This window comes from Gasterosteus aculeatus, unplaced genomic scaffold (genome assembly GCF_964276395.1).
Source record: "Gasterosteus aculeatus unplaced genomic scaffold, fGasAcu3.hap1.1 HAP1_SCAFFOLD_29, whole genome shotgun sequence".
Lineage (NCBI taxonomy): Eukaryota > Metazoa > Chordata > Actinopteri > Perciformes > Gasterosteidae > Gasterosteus > Gasterosteus aculeatus.
In genome coordinates, this window is record NW_027554887.1 from 52,868 (window position 1) to 67,205 (window position 14,338).

At 44.8% G+C, this 14,338-nt stretch overlaps 24 non-coding genes across 24 annotated transcripts; all 24 read left to right on the forward strand.

The window, feature by feature from the left end:
* The first annotated feature begins 371 nt into the window (after window positions 1-371).
* On the forward strand, window positions 372-486 carry LOC144393787 (U5 spliceosomal RNA). Its single transcript, XR_013456627.1, has one exon. It is a non-coding gene; the product is annotated as a U5 spliceosomal RNA (small nuclear RNA).
* Window positions 487-1,088: 602 nt separating this feature from the next.
* Window positions 1,089-1,279, forward strand: LOC144393582 (U2 spliceosomal RNA). The gene has a single exon (XR_013456422.1). It is a non-coding gene; the product is annotated as a U2 spliceosomal RNA (small nuclear RNA).
* A 276-nt stretch (window positions 1,280-1,555) lies between these two features.
* LOC144393724 (U1 spliceosomal RNA) lies at window positions 1,556-1,719 on the forward strand. The gene has a single exon (XR_013456564.1). It is a non-coding gene; the product is annotated as a U1 spliceosomal RNA (small nuclear RNA).
* A 442-nt stretch (window positions 1,720-2,161) lies between these two features.
* On the forward strand, window positions 2,162-2,276 carry LOC144393789 (U5 spliceosomal RNA). Its single transcript, XR_013456628.1, has one exon. It is a non-coding gene; the product is annotated as a U5 spliceosomal RNA (small nuclear RNA).
* Window positions 2,277-2,878: 602 nt separating this feature from the next.
* LOC144393583 (U2 spliceosomal RNA) lies at window positions 2,879-3,069 on the forward strand. The gene has a single exon (XR_013456423.1). It is a non-coding gene; the product is annotated as a U2 spliceosomal RNA (small nuclear RNA).
* Window positions 3,070-3,345: 276 nt separating this feature from the next.
* LOC144393736 (U1 spliceosomal RNA) lies at window positions 3,346-3,509 on the forward strand. Its single transcript, XR_013456576.1, has one exon. It is a non-coding gene; the product is annotated as a U1 spliceosomal RNA (small nuclear RNA).
* A 442-nt stretch (window positions 3,510-3,951) lies between these two features.
* On the forward strand, window positions 3,952-4,066 carry LOC144393790 (U5 spliceosomal RNA). Its single transcript, XR_013456629.1, has one exon. It is a non-coding gene; the product is annotated as a U5 spliceosomal RNA (small nuclear RNA).
* Window positions 4,067-4,668: 602 nt separating this feature from the next.
* On the forward strand, window positions 4,669-4,859 carry LOC144393655 (U2 spliceosomal RNA). The gene has a single exon (XR_013456496.1). It is a non-coding gene; the product is annotated as a U2 spliceosomal RNA (small nuclear RNA).
* A 276-nt stretch (window positions 4,860-5,135) lies between these two features.
* Window positions 5,136-5,299, forward strand: LOC144393748 (U1 spliceosomal RNA). The gene has a single exon (XR_013456588.1). It is a non-coding gene; the product is annotated as a U1 spliceosomal RNA (small nuclear RNA).
* Window positions 5,300-5,741: 442 nt separating this feature from the next.
* On the forward strand, window positions 5,742-5,856 carry LOC144393791 (U5 spliceosomal RNA). Its single transcript, XR_013456630.1, has one exon. It is a non-coding gene; the product is annotated as a U5 spliceosomal RNA (small nuclear RNA).
* A 602-nt stretch (window positions 5,857-6,458) lies between these two features.
* LOC144393658 (U2 spliceosomal RNA) lies at window positions 6,459-6,649 on the forward strand. The gene has a single exon (XR_013456498.1). It is a non-coding gene; the product is annotated as a U2 spliceosomal RNA (small nuclear RNA).
* Window positions 6,650-6,925: 276 nt separating this feature from the next.
* On the forward strand, window positions 6,926-7,089 carry LOC144393760 (U1 spliceosomal RNA). Its single transcript, XR_013456600.1, has one exon. It is a non-coding gene; the product is annotated as a U1 spliceosomal RNA (small nuclear RNA).
* A 442-nt stretch (window positions 7,090-7,531) lies between these two features.
* LOC144393792 (U5 spliceosomal RNA) lies at window positions 7,532-7,646 on the forward strand. The gene has a single exon (XR_013456631.1). It is a non-coding gene; the product is annotated as a U5 spliceosomal RNA (small nuclear RNA).
* Window positions 7,647-8,248: 602 nt separating this feature from the next.
* Window positions 8,249-8,439, forward strand: LOC144393584 (U2 spliceosomal RNA). Its single transcript, XR_013456425.1, has one exon. It is a non-coding gene; the product is annotated as a U2 spliceosomal RNA (small nuclear RNA).
* A 276-nt stretch (window positions 8,440-8,715) lies between these two features.
* LOC144393772 (U1 spliceosomal RNA) lies at window positions 8,716-8,879 on the forward strand. The gene has a single exon (XR_013456612.1). It is a non-coding gene; the product is annotated as a U1 spliceosomal RNA (small nuclear RNA).
* Window positions 8,880-9,321: 442 nt separating this feature from the next.
* Window positions 9,322-9,439, forward strand: LOC144393918 (U5 spliceosomal RNA). Its single transcript, XR_013456758.1, has one exon. It is a non-coding gene; the product is annotated as a U5 spliceosomal RNA (small nuclear RNA).
* A 599-nt stretch (window positions 9,440-10,038) lies between these two features.
* Window positions 10,039-10,229, forward strand: LOC144393585 (U2 spliceosomal RNA). The gene has a single exon (XR_013456426.1). It is a non-coding gene; the product is annotated as a U2 spliceosomal RNA (small nuclear RNA).
* A 276-nt stretch (window positions 10,230-10,505) lies between these two features.
* LOC144393785 (U1 spliceosomal RNA) lies at window positions 10,506-10,669 on the forward strand. The gene has a single exon (XR_013456625.1). It is a non-coding gene; the product is annotated as a U1 spliceosomal RNA (small nuclear RNA).
* A 442-nt stretch (window positions 10,670-11,111) lies between these two features.
* On the forward strand, window positions 11,112-11,226 carry LOC144393793 (U5 spliceosomal RNA). The gene has a single exon (XR_013456633.1). It is a non-coding gene; the product is annotated as a U5 spliceosomal RNA (small nuclear RNA).
* A 602-nt stretch (window positions 11,227-11,828) lies between these two features.
* LOC144393586 (U2 spliceosomal RNA) lies at window positions 11,829-12,019 on the forward strand. Its single transcript, XR_013456427.1, has one exon. It is a non-coding gene; the product is annotated as a U2 spliceosomal RNA (small nuclear RNA).
* Window positions 12,020-12,295: 276 nt separating this feature from the next.
* On the forward strand, window positions 12,296-12,459 carry LOC144393797 (U1 spliceosomal RNA). Its single transcript, XR_013456637.1, has one exon. It is a non-coding gene; the product is annotated as a U1 spliceosomal RNA (small nuclear RNA).
* A 442-nt stretch (window positions 12,460-12,901) lies between these two features.
* LOC144393794 (U5 spliceosomal RNA) lies at window positions 12,902-13,016 on the forward strand. Its single transcript, XR_013456634.1, has one exon. It is a non-coding gene; the product is annotated as a U5 spliceosomal RNA (small nuclear RNA).
* A 602-nt stretch (window positions 13,017-13,618) lies between these two features.
* LOC144393587 (U2 spliceosomal RNA) lies at window positions 13,619-13,809 on the forward strand. The gene has a single exon (XR_013456428.1). It is a non-coding gene; the product is annotated as a U2 spliceosomal RNA (small nuclear RNA).
* A 276-nt stretch (window positions 13,810-14,085) lies between these two features.
* On the forward strand, window positions 14,086-14,249 carry LOC144393809 (U1 spliceosomal RNA). The gene has a single exon (XR_013456649.1). It is a non-coding gene; the product is annotated as a U1 spliceosomal RNA (small nuclear RNA).
* Window positions 14,250-14,338: the final 89 nt, after the last annotated feature.

Here is a 14,338-nt window from a genome sequence, read left to right on the forward strand (position 1 = left end):
CATTTCAGCAGGATTTTACACGGATTAATCACCACTGCACTGGAGTCTCCGGTGGAGGGAGTCTACAATCAGCAAATCACTGTCTGAATCCAAAGTGAAATCAACCAGATTTCAGCATTAATCATCACTGCGCTGGAGTCTCCAGTGGAGCACGTCTCAAATCAGCAAATCACTGTCTGAATCCAAAGTGAAATCAAGCACATTTCAGCAGGACTTTACACTTTTGCTTGTAAACAAATCAATGAGTTTTTGATGGCTGGTGCTGGGGAATGGGTTTGGCATTGGACAACCGCAGCTCAACCAGTCCCAACCACAAGAGGGATCACTGTTGCGACTGGGATATAAGGCTGCCTGTCACCTGATTCCGCAACTGACTTTGGTTTCTCTTCAATACGCATAAGTCTTTCGCCTTTTACTAAAGACTTCCGTGGAGAGGAACAACAATGAGTTGACCATATTTTTGGCAGGCTCTGCCAATTGGCTGAGCCTCATGTACTTGTGTGAAAAGAAAAGTAGTTGGACAGAGGCTCCTGACAATGGAGCACAAACAAAGTTGTGTTTACTTATCACTGGAGTCACTAGTGCAGCAAGTCTCAAATCACTGTCTGAATCCAAAGTGAAATCAACCAGATTTCAGCAGGATTTTACAGGGATTAATGGTCACTTTACTGGAGTCTCCGGTGGAGCACGTCTCAAATCAGCAAATCACTGTCTGAATTCATTGTGAAATCAACAAGATTTTCAGCAGGAATCATCACTGGAGTCACTAGTGGAGCCTTGCAGCAAGTCTCAAATCTCTGTCTGAATCCATTGTGAAATCAACAAGATTTTCAGCAGGACTTTACAGTGATTAATCATCACTGGAGTCTCTAGTGTCTGAAACAACAGTGAAATCAACCAGATTTCAGCAGGAGTTTACACTTTTGCTTGTAAACAAATCAATGATTTTAGCTTTTTTGAGGACGGGGGCAGCGTGGGGAGTGGGTTGTTAAGTAGCAAGCGACTGCTACGCCCAGTTGAAAGAACCGCACCGCGACAATTGAGATATGTGCTGGTACGTTGGGTCTGCAAACAAACAGTTTGGTGTTATCGCTTCTCGGCCTTTTGGCTAAGATCAAGTGTAGTATCTGTTCTTATCAGTTTAATATCTGATATGTCCTCTATACGAGGACTACATATTAAGCCGATTTTTAGCTCTGGGAGATGAAAAAGGGGCTTGCTCCGTTCACTCCAAGCATCGACCCGGTATTGCAGCACCTCCGGGAACGGTGCACCCTTTAAATTGTGGAAAATAAAAGAAATGGTAACCTGAATCAGTGGTGTGGTGTTGGAAATGATTTCTGCTTTGAGTAAAACAAGTCTCACCTCCACATAGTTTTTAAGACTGAGGCTTTTGGCAAGTGACTTATGCTTACTCATCAATAGTGCCTTTGTTTTGCAAGTCTCAAATCACTGATTTTAACTTCACCGATCTGTGAGGACGGTGCCATCTGCGAACCGTCACCACAAATGCTGTGACTGGGAATACCGTCCCTGCCTCTGTCACCACCAACTCATACTTACCTGGCAGGGGAGATACCATGATCAAGAAGGTGGTTCACCCAGGGCGAGGCTCAGTCATTGCACTGCGACTGTGCTGACCACTGCGAATTCCCCAAATGTGGGAATCTCGACTGCATAATTTGTGGTAGTGGGGGACTGCGTTCGCGCTCTCCCCTGATATTGAAGTCAAAGAAAAACCAGGTGTCCCGTTTAATCATCACTGTCTGAATCCCTAGTGAAATCAACCACATTTCAGCAGGATTTTACACGGATTAATCACCACTGCACTGGAGTCTCCGGTGGAGGGAGTCTACAATCAGCAAATCACTGTCTGAATCCAAAGTGAAATCAACCAGATTTCAGCATTAATCATCACTGCGCTGGAGTCTCCAGTGGAGCACGTCTCAAATCAGCAAATCACTGTCTGAATCCAAAGTGAAATCAAGCACATTTCAGCAGGACTTTACACTTTTGCTTGTAAACAAATCAATGAGTTTTTGATGGCTGGTGCTGGGGAATGGGTTTGGCATTGGACAACCGCAGCTCAACCAGTCCCAACCACAAGAGGGATCACTGTTGCGACTGGGATATAAGGCTGCCTGTCACCTGATTCCGCAACTGACTTTGGTTTCTCTTCAATACGCATAAGTCTTTCGCCTTTTACTAAAGACTTCCGTGGAGAGGAACAACAATGAGTTGACCATATTTTTGGCAGGCTCTGCCAATTGGCTGAGCCTCATGTACTTGTGTGAAAAGAAAAGTAGTTGGACAGAGGCTCCTGACAATGGAGCACAAACAAAGTTGTGTTTACTTATCACTGGAGTCACTAGTGCAGCAAGTCTCAAATCACTGTCTGAATCCAAAGTGAAATCAACCAGATTTCAGCAGGATTTTACAGGGATTAATGGTCACTTTACTGGAGTCTCCGGTGGAGCACGTCTCAAATCAGCAAATCACTGTCTGAATTCATTGTGAAATCAACAAGATTTTCAGCAGGAATCATCACTGGAGTCACTAGTGGAGCCTTGCAGCAAGTCTCAAATCTCTGTCTGAATCCATTGTGAAATCAACAAGATTTTCAGCAGGACTTTACAGTGATTAATCATCACTGGAGTCTCTAGTGTCTGAAACAACAGTGAAATCAACCAGATTTCAGCAGGAGTTTACACTTTTGCTTGTAAACAAATCAATGATTTTAGCTTTTTTGAGGACGGGGGCAGCGTGGGGAGTGGGTTGTTAAGTAGCAAGCGACTGCTACGCCCAGTTGAAAGAACCGCACCGCGACAATTGAGATATGTGCTGGTACGTTGGGTCTGCAAACAAACAGTTTGGTGTTATCGCTTCTCGGCCTTTTGGCTAAGATCAAGTGTAGTATCTGTTCTTATCAGTTTAATATCTGATATGTCCTCTATACGAGGACTACATATTAAGCCGATTTTTAGCTCTGGGAGATGAAAAAGGGGCTTGCTCCGTTCACTCCAAGCATCGACCCGGTATTGCAGCACCTCCGGGAACGGTGCACCCTTTAAATTGTGGAAAATAAAAGAAATGGTAACCTGAATCAGTGGTGTGGTGTTGGAAATGATTTCTGCTTTGAGTAAAACAAGTCTCACCTCCACATAGTTTTTAAGACTGAGGCTTTTGGCAAGTGACTTATGCTTACTCATCAATAGTGCCTTTGTTTTGCAAGTCTCAAATCACTGATTTTAACTTCACCGATCTGTGAGGACGGTGCCATCTGCGAACCGTCACCACAAATGCTGTGACTGGGAATACCGTCCCTGCCTCTGTCACCACCAACTCATACTTACCTGGCAGGGGAGATACCATGATCAAGAAGGTGGTTCACCCAGGGCGAGGCTCAGTCATTGCACTGCGACTGTGCTGACCACTGCGAATTCCCCAAATGTGGGAATCTCGACTGCATAATTTGTGGTAGTGGGGGACTGCGTTCGCGCTCTCCCCTGATATTGAAGTCAAAGAAAAACCAGGTGTCCCGTTTAATCATCACTGTCTGAATCCCTAGTGAAATCAACCACATTTCAGCAGGATTTTACACGGATTAATCACCACTGCACTGGAGTCTCCGGTGGAGGGAGTCTACAATCAGCAAATCACTGTCTGAATCCAAAGTGAAATCAACCAGATTTCAGCATTAATCATCACTGCGCTGGAGTCTCCAGTGGAGCACGTCTCAAATCAGCAAATCACTGTCTGAATCCAAAGTGAAATCAAGCACATTTCAGCAGGACTTTACACTTTTGCTTGTAAACAAATCAATGAGTTTTTGATGGCTGGTGCTGGGGAATGGGTTTGGCATTGGACAACCGCAGCTCAACCAGTCCCAACCACAAGAGGGATCACTGTTGCGACTGGGATATAAGGCTGCCTGTCACCTGATTCCGCAACTGACTTTGGTTTCTCTTCAATACGCATAAGTCTTTCGCCTTTTACTAAAGACTTCCGTGGAGAGGAACAACAATGAGTTGACCATATTTTTGGCAGGCTCTGCCAATTGGCTGAGCCTCATGTACTTGTGTGAAAAGAAAAGTAGTTGGACAGAGGCTCCTGACAATGGAGCACAAACAAAGTTGTGTTTACTTATCACTGGAGTCACTAGTGCAGCAAGTCTCAAATCACTGTCTGAATCCAAAGTGAAATCAACCAGATTTCAGCAGGATTTTACAGGGATTAATGGTCACTTTACTGGAGTCTCCGGTGGAGCACGTCTCAAATCAGCAAATCACTGTCTGAATTCATTGTGAAATCAACAAGATTTTCAGCAGGAATCATCACTGGAGTCACTAGTGGAGCCTTGCAGCAAGTCTCAAATCTCTGTCTGAATCCATTGTGAAATCAACAAGATTTTCAGCAGGACTTTACAGTGATTAATCATCACTGGAGTCTCTAGTGTCTGAAACAACAGTGAAATCAACCAGATTTCAGCAGGAGTTTACACTTTTGCTTGTAAACAAATCAATGATTTTAGCTTTTTTGAGGACGGGGGCAGCGTGGGGAGTGGGTTGTTAAGTAGCAAGCGACTGCTACGCCCAGTTGAAAGAACCGCACCGCGACAATTGAGATATGTGCTGGTACGTTGGGTCTGCAAACAAACAGTTTGGTGTTATCGCTTCTCGGCCTTTTGGCTAAGATCAAGTGTAGTATCTGTTCTTATCAGTTTAATATCTGATATGTCCTCTATACGAGGACTACATATTAAGCCGATTTTTAGCTCTGGGAGATGAAAAAGGGGCTTGCTCCGTTCACTCCAAGCATCGACCCGGTATTGCACCCCCTCCGGGAACGGTGCACCCTTTAAATTGTGGAAAATAAAAGAAATGGTAACCTGAATCAGTGGTGTGGTGTTGGAAATGATTTCTGCTTTGAGTAAAACAAGTCTCACCTCCACATAGTTTTTAAGACTGAGGCTTTTGTCAAGTGACTCATGCTTACTCATCAATAGTGCCTTTGTTTTGCAAGTCTCAAATCACTGATTTTAACTTCACCGGTCTGTGAGGACGGTGCCATCTGCGAACCGTCACCACAAATGCTGTGACTGGGAATACCGTCCCTGCCTCTGTCACCACCAACTCATACTTACCTGGCAGGGGAGATACCATGATCAAGAAGGTGGTTCACCCAGGGCGAGGCTCAGTCATTGCACTGCGACTGTGCTGACCACTGCGAATTCCCCAAATGTGGGAATCTCGACTGCATAATTTGTGGTAGTGGGGGACTGCGTTCGCGCTCTCCCCTGATATTGAAGTCAAAGAAAAACCAGGTGTCCCGTTTATTCATCACTGTCTGAATCCCTAGTGAAATCAACCACATTTCAGCAGGATTTTACACGGATTAATCACCACTGCACTGGAGTCTCCAGTGGAGGGAGTCTACAATCAGCAAATCACTGTCTGAATCCAAAGTGAAATCAACCAGATTTCAGCATTAACCATCACTGCGCTGGAGTCTCCAGTGGAGCACGTCTCAAATCAGCAAATCACTGTCTGAATCCAAAGTGAAATCAAGCACATTTCAGCAGGACTTTACACTTTTGCATGTAAACAAATCAATGAGTTGTTGATGGCTGGTGCTGGGGAATGGGTTTGGCATTGGACAACCGCAGCTCAACCAGTCCCAACCACAAGAGGGATCACTGTTGCGACTGGGATATAAGGCTGCCTGCCACCTGATTCCGCAACTGACTTTGGTTTCTCTTCAATACGCATAAGTCTTTCGCCTTTTACTAAAGACTTCCGTGGAGAGGAACAACAATGAGTTGACCATATTTTTGGCAGGCTCTGCCAATTGGCTGAGCCTCATGTACTTGTGTGAAAAGAAAAGTAGTTGGACAGAGGCTCCTGACAATGGAGCACAAACAAAGTTGTGTTTACTTATCACTGGAGTCACTAGTGCAGCAAGTCTCAAATCACTGTCTGAATCCAAAGTGAAATCAACCAGATTTCAGCAGGATTTTACAGGGATTAATGGTCACTTTACTGGAGTCTCCGGTGGAGCACGTCTCAAATCAGCAAATCACTGTCTGAATTCATTGTGAAATCAACAAGATTTTCAGCAGGAATCATCACTGGAGTCACTAGTGGAGCCTTGCAGCAAGTCTCAAATCTCTGTCTGAATCCATTGTGAAATCAACAAGATTTTCAGCAGGACTTTACAGTGATTAATCATCACTGGAGTCTCTAGTGTCTGAAACAACAGTGAAATCAACCAGATTTCAGCAGGAGTTTACACTTTTGCTTGTAAACAAATCAATGATTTTAGCTTTTTTGAGGACGGGGGCAGCGTGGGGAGTGGGTTGTTAAGTAGCAAGCGACTGCTACGCCCAGTTGAAAGAACCGCACCGCGACAATTGAGATATGTGCTGGTACGTTGGGTCTGCAAACAAACAGTTTGGTGTTATCGCTTCTCGGCCTTTTGGCTAAGATCAAGTGTAGTATCTGTTCTTATCAGTTTAATATCTGATATGTCCTCTATACGAGGACTACATATTAAGCCGATTTTTAGCTCTGGGAGATGAAAAAGGGGCTTGCTCCGTTCACTCCAAGCATCGACCCGGTATTGCACCCCCTCCGGGAACGGTGCACCCTTTAAATTGTGGAAAATAAAAGAAATGGTAACCTGAATCAGTGGTGTGGTGTTGGAAATGATTTCTGCTTTGAGTAAAACAAGTCTCACCTCCACATAGTTTTTAAGACTGAGGCTTTTGTCAAGTGACTCATGCTTACTCATCAATAGTGCCTTTGTTTTGCAAGTCTCAAATCACTGATTTTAACTTCACCGGTCTGTGAGGACGGTGCCATCTGCGAACCGTCACCACAAATGCTGTGACTGGGAATACCGTCCCTGCCTCTGTCACCACCAACTCATACTTACCTGGCAGGGGAGATACCATGATCAAGAAGGTGGTTCACCCAGGGCGAGGCTCAGTCATTGCACTGCGACTGTGCTGACCACTGCGAATTCCCCAAATGTGGGAATCTCGACTGCATAATTTGTGGTAGTGGGGGACTGCGTTCGCGCTCTCCCCTGATATTGAAGTCAAAGAAAAACCAGGTGTCCCGTTTATTCATCACTGTCTGAATCCCTAGTGAAATCAACCACATTTCAGCAGGATTTTACACGGATTAATCACCACTGCACTGGAGTCTCCAGTGGAGGGAGTCTACAATCAGCAAATCACTGTCTGAATCCAAAGTGAAATCAACCAGATTTCAGCATTAACCATCACTGCGCTGGAGTCTCCAGTGGAGCACGTCTCAAATCAGCAAATCACTGTCTGAATCCAAAGTGAAATCAAGCACATTTCAGCAGGACTTTACACTTTTGCATGTAAACAAATCAATGAGTTGTTGATGGCTGGTGCTGGGGAATGGGTTTGGCATTGGACAACCGCAGCTCAACCAGTCCCAACCACAAGAGGGATCACTGTTGCGACTGGGATATAAGGCTGCCTGCCACCTGATTCCGCAACTGACTTTGGTTTCTCTTCAATACGCATAAGTCTTTCGCCTTTTACTAAAGACTTCCGTGGAGAGGAACAACAATGAGTTGACCATATTTTTGGCAGGCTCTGCCAATTGGCTGAGCCTCATGTACTTGTGTGAAAAGAAAAGTAGTTGGACAGAGGCTCCTGACAATGGAGCACAAACAAAGTTGTGTTTACTTATCACTGGAGTCACTAGTGCAGCAAGTCTCAAATCACTGTCTGAATCCAAAGTGAAATCAACCAGATTTCAGCAGGATTTTACAGGGATTAATGGTCACTTTACTGGAGTCTCCGGTGGAGCACGTCTCAAATCAGCAAATCACTGTCTGAATTCATTGTGAAATCAACAAGATTTTCAGCAGGAATCATCACTGGAGTCACTAGTGGAGCCTTGCAGCAAGTCTCAAATCCCTGTCTGAATCCATTGTGAAATCAACAAGATTTTCAGCAGGACTTTACAGTGATTAATCATCACTGGAGTCTCTAGTGTCTGAAACAACAGTGAAATCAACCAGATTTCAGCAGGAGTTTACACTTTTGCTTGTAAACAAATCAATGATTTTAGCTTTTTTGAGGACGGGGGCAGCGTGGGGAGTGGGTTGTTAAGTAGCAAGCGACTGCTACGCCCAGTTGAAAGAACCGCACCGCGACAATTGAGATATGTGCTGGTACGTTGGGTCTGCAAACAAACAGTTTGGTGTTATCGCTTCTCGGCCTTTTGGCTAAGATCAAGTGTAGTATCTGTTCTTATCAGTTTAATATCTGATATGTCCTCTATACGAGGACTACATATTAAGCCGATTTTTAGCTCTGGGAGATGAAAAAGGGGCTTGCTCCGTTCACTCCAAGCATCGACCCGGTATTGCAGCACCTCCGGGAACGGTGCACCCTTTAAATTGTGGAAAATAAAAGAAATGGTAACCTGAATCAGTGGTGTGGTGTTGGAAATGATTTCTGCTTTGAGTAAAACAAGTCTCACCTCCACATAGTTTTTAAGACTGAGGCTTTTGGCAAGTGACTTATGCTTACTCATCAATAGTGCCTTTGTTTTGCAAGTCTCAAATCACTGATTTTAACTTCACCGATCTGTGAGGACGGTGCCATCTGCGAACCGTCACCACAAATGCTGTGACTGGGAATACCGTCCCTGCCTCTGTCACCACCAACTCATACTTACCTGGCAGGGGAGATACCATGATCAAGAAGGTGGTTCACCCAGGGCGAGGCTCAGTCATTGCACTGCGACTGTGCTGACCACTGCGAATTCCCCAAATGTGGGAATCTCGACTGCATAATTTGTGGTAGTGGGGGACTGCGTTCGCGCTCTCCCCTGATATTGAAGTCAAAGAAAAACCAGGTGTCCCGTTTAATCATCACTGTCTGAATCCCTAGTGAAATCAACCACATTTCAGCAGGATTTTACACGGATTAATCACCACTGCACTGGAGTCTCCGGTGGAGGGAGTCTACAATCAGCAAATCACTGTCTGAATCCAAAGTGAAATCAACCAGATTTCAGCATTAATCATCACTGCGCTGGAGTCTCCAGTGGAGCACGTCTCAAATCAGCAAATCACTGTCTGAATCCAAAGTGAAATCAAGCACATTTCAGCAGGACTTTACACTTTTGCTTGTAAACAAATCAATGAGTTTTTGATGGCTGGTGCTGGGGAATGGGTTTGGCATTGGACAACCGCAGCTCAACCAGTCCCAACCACAAGAGGGATCACTGTTGCGACTGGGATATAAGGCTGCCTGCCACCTGATTCCGCAACTGACTTTGGTTTCTCTTCAATACGCATAAGTCTTTCGCCTTTTACTAAAGACTTCCGTGGAGAGGAACAACAATGAGTTGACCATATTTTTGGCAGGCTCTGCCAATTGACTGAGCCTCATGTACTTGTGTGAAAAGAAAAGTAGTTGGACAGAGGCTCCTGACAATGGAGCACAAACAAAGTTGTGTTTACTTATCACTGGAGTCACTAGTGCAGCAAGTCTCAAATCACTGTCTGAATCCAAAGTGAAATCAACCAGATTTCAGCAGGATTTTACAGGGATTAATGGTCACTTTACTGGAGTCTCCGGTGGAGCACGTCTCAAATCAGCAAATCACTGTCTGAATTCATTGTGAAATCAACAAGATTTTCAGCAGGAATCATCACTGGAGTCACTAGTGGAGCCTTGCAGCAAGTCTCAAATCTCTGTCTGAATCCATTGTGAAATCAACAAGATTTTCAGCAGGACTTTACAGTGATTAATCATCACTGGAGTCTCTAGTGTCTGAAACAACAGTGAAATCAACCAGATTTCAGCAGGAGTTTACACTTTTGCTTGTAAACAAATCAATGATTTTAGCTTTTTTGAGGACGGGGGCAGCGTGGGGAGTGGGTTGTTAAGTAGCAAGCGACTGCTACGCCCAGTTGAAAGAACCGCACCGCGACAATTGAGATATGTGCTGGTACGTTGGGTCTGCAAACAAACAGTTTGGTGTTATCGCTTCTCGGCCTTTTGGCTAAGATCAAGTGTAGTATCTGTTCTTATCAGTTTAATATCTGATATGTCCTCTATACGAGGACTACATATTAAGCCGATTTTTAGCTCTGGGAGATGAAAAAGGGGCTTGCTCCGTTCACTCCAAGCATCGACCCGGTATTGCAGCACCTCCGGGAACGGTGCACCCTTTAAATTGTGGAAAATAAAAGAAATGGTAACCTGAATCAGTGGTGTGGTGTTGGAAATGATTTCTGCTTTGAGTAAAACAAGTCTCACCTCCACATAGTTTTTAAGACTGAGGCTTTTGGCAAGTGACTTATGCTTACTCATCAATAGTGCCTTTGTTTTGCAAGTCTCAAATCACTGATTTTAACTTCACCGATCTGTGAGGACGGTGCCATCTGCGAACCGTCACCACAAATGCTGTGACTGGGAATACCGTCCCTGCCTCTGTCACCACCAACTCATACTTACCTGGCAGGGGAGATACCATGATCAAGAAGGTGGTTCACCCAGGGCGAGGCTCAGTCATTGCACTGCGACTGTGCTGACCACTGCGAATTCCCCAAATGTGGGAATCTCGACTGCATAATTTGTGGTAGTGGGGGACTGCGTTCGCGCTCTCCCCTGATATTGAAGTCAAAGAAAAACCAGGTGTCCCGTTTAATCATCACTGTCTGAATCCCTAGTGAAATCAACCACATTTCAGCAGGATTTTACACGGATTAATCACCACTGCACTGGAGTCTCCGGTGGAGGGAGTCTACAATCAGCAAATCACTGTCTGAATCCAAAGTGAAATCAACCAGATTTCAGCATTAATCATCACTGCGCTGGAGTCTCCAGTGGAGCACGTCTCAAATCAGCAAATCACTGTCTGAATCCAAAGTGAAATCAAGCACATTTCAGCAGGACTTTACACTTTTGCTTGTAAACAAATCAATGAGTTTTTGATGGCTGGTGCTGGGGAATGGGTTTGGCATTGGACAACCGCAGCTCAACCAGTCCCAACCACAAGAGGGATCACTGTTGCGACTGGGATATAAGGCTGCCTGCCACCTGATTCCGCAACTGACTTTGGTTTCTCTTCAATACGCATAAGTCTTTCGCCTTTTACTAAAGACTTCCGTGGAGAGGAACAACAATGAGTTGACCATATTTTTGGCAGGCTCTGCCAATTGGCTGAGCCTCATGTACTTGTGTGAAAAGAAAAGTAGTTGGACAGAGGCTCCTGACAATGGAGCACAAACAAAGTTGTGTTTACTTATCACTGGAGTCACTAGTGCAGCAAGTCTCAAATCACTGTCTGAATCCAAAGTGAAATCAACCAGATTTCAGCAGGATTTTACAGGGATTAATGGTCACTTTACTGGAGTCTCCGGTGGAGCACGTCTCAAATCAGCAAATCACTGTCTGAATTCATTGTGAAATCAACAAGATTTTCAGCAGGAATCATCACTGGAGTCACTAGTGGAGCCTTGCAGCAAGTCTCAAATCTCTGTCTGAATCCATTGTGAAATCAACAAGATTTTCAGCAGGACTTTACAGTGATTAATCATCACTGGAGTCTCTAGTGTCTGAAACAACAGTGAAATCAACCAGATTTCAGCAGGAGTTTACACTTTTGCTTGTAAACAAATCAATGATTTTAGCTTTTTTGAGGACGGGGGCAGCGTGGGGAGTGGGTTGTTAAGTAGCAAGCGACTGCTACGCCCAGTTGAAAGAACCGCACCGCGACAATTGAGATATGTGCTGGTACGTTGGGTCTGCAAACAAACAGTTTGGTGTTATCGCTTCTCGGCCTTTTGGCTAAGATCAAGTGTAGTATCTGTTCTTATCAGTTTAATATCTGATATGTCCTCTATACGAGGACTACATATTAAGCCGATTTTTAGCTCTGGGAGATGAAAAAGGGGCTTGCTCCGTTCACTCCAAGCATCGACCCGGTATTGCAGCACCTCCGGGAACGGTGCACCCTTTAAATTGTGGAAAATAAAAGAAATGGTAACCTGAATCAGTGGTGTGGTGTTGGAAATGATTTCTGCTTTGAGTAAAACAAGTCTCACCTCCACATAGTTTTTAAGACTGAGGCTTTTGGCAAGTGACTTATGCTTACTCATCAATAGTGCCTTTGTTTTGCAAGTCTCAAATCACTGATTTTAACTTCACCGATCTGTGAGGACGGTGCCATCTGCGAACCGTCACCACAAATGCTGTGACTGGGAATACCGTCCCTGCCTCTGTCACCACCAACTCATACTTACCTGGCAGGGGAGATACCATGATCAAGAAGGTGGTTCACCCAGGGCGAGGCTCAGTCATTGCACTGCGACTGTGCTGACCACTGCGAATTCCCCAAATGTGGGAATCTCGACTGCATAATTTGTGGTAGTGGGGGACTGCGTTCGCGCTCTCCCCTGATATTGAAGTCAAAGAAAAACCAGGTGTCCCGTTTAATCATCACTGTCTGAATCCCTAGTGAAATCAACCACATTTCAGCAGGATTTTACACGGATTAATCACCACTGCACTGGAGTCTCCGGTGGAGGGAGTCTACAATCAGCAAATCACTGTCTGAATCCAAAGTGAAATCAACCAGATTTCAGCATTAATCATCACTGCGCTGGAGTCTCCAGTGGAGCACGTCTCAAATCAGCAAATCACTGTCTGAATCCAAAGTGAAATCAAGCACATTTCAGCAGGACTTTACACTTTTGCTTGTAAACAAATCAATGAGTTTTTGATGGCTGGTGCTGGGGAATGGGTTTGGCATTGGACAACCGCAGCTCAACCAGTCCCAACCACAAGAGGGATCACTGTTGCGACTGGGATATAAGGCTGCCTGTCACCTGATTCCGCAACTGACTTTGGTTTCTCTTCAATACGCATAAGTCTTTCGCCTTTTACTAAAGACTTCCGTGGAGAGGAACAACAATGAGTTGACCATATTTTTGGCAGGCTCTGCCAATTGGCTGAGCCTCATGTACTTGTGTGAAAAGAAAAGTAGTTGGACAGAGGCTCCTGACAATGGAGCACAAACAAAGTTGTGTTTACTTATCACTGGAGTCACTAGTGCAGCAAGTCTCAAATCACTGTCTGAATCCAAAGTGAAATCAACCAGATTTCAGCAGGATTTTACAGGGATTAATGGTCACTTTACTGGAGTCTCCGGTGGAGCACGTCTCAAATCAGCAAATCACTGTCTGAATTCATTGTGAAATCAACAAGATTTTCAGCAGGAATCATCACTGGAGTCACTAGTGGAGCCTTGCAGCAAGTCTCAAATCTCTGTCTGAATCCATTGTGAAATCAACAAGATTTTCAGCAGGACTTTACAGTGATTAATCATCACTGGAGTCTCTAGTGTCTGAAACAACAGTGAAATCAACCAGATTTCAGCAGGAGTTTACACTTTTGCTTGTAAACAAATCAATGATTTTAGCTTTTTTGAGGACGGGGGCAGCGTGGGGAGTGGGTTGTTAAGTAGCAAGCGACTGCTACGCCCAGTTGAAAGAACCGCACCGCGACAATTGAGATATGTGCTGGTACGTTGGGTCTGCAAACAAACAGTTTGGTGTTATCGCTTCTCGGCCTTTTGGCTAAGATCAAGTGTAGTATCTGTTCTTATCAGTTTAATATCTGATATGTCCTCTATACGAGGACTACATATTAAGCCGATTTTTAGCTCTGGGAGATGAAAAAGGGGCTTGCTCCGTTCACTCCAAGCATCGACCCGGTATTGCAGCACCTCCGGGAACGGTGCACCCTTTAAATTGTGGAAAATAAAAGAAATGGTAACCTGAATCAGTGGTGTGGTGTTGGAAATGATTTCTGCTTTGAGTAAAACAAGTCTCACCTCCACATAGTTTTTAAGACTGAGGCTTTTGGCAAGTGACTTATGCTTACTCATCAATAGTGCCTTTGTTTTGCAAGTCTCAAATCACTGATTTTAACTTCACCGATCTGTGAGGACGGTGCCATCTGCGAACCGTCACCACAAATGCTGTGACTGGGAATACCGTCCCTGCCTCTGTCACCACCAACTCATACTTACCTGGCAGGGGAGATACCATGATCAAGAAGGTGGTTCACCCAGGGCGAGGCTCAGTCATTGCACTGCGACTGTGCTGACCACTGCGAATTCCCCAAATGTGGGAATCTCGACTGCATAATTTGTGGTAGTGGGGGACTGCGTTCGCGCTCTCCCCTGATATTGAAGTCAAAGAAAAACCAGGTGTCCCGTTTAATCATCACTGTCTGAATCCCTAGTGAAATCAACCACATTTCAGCAGGATTTTA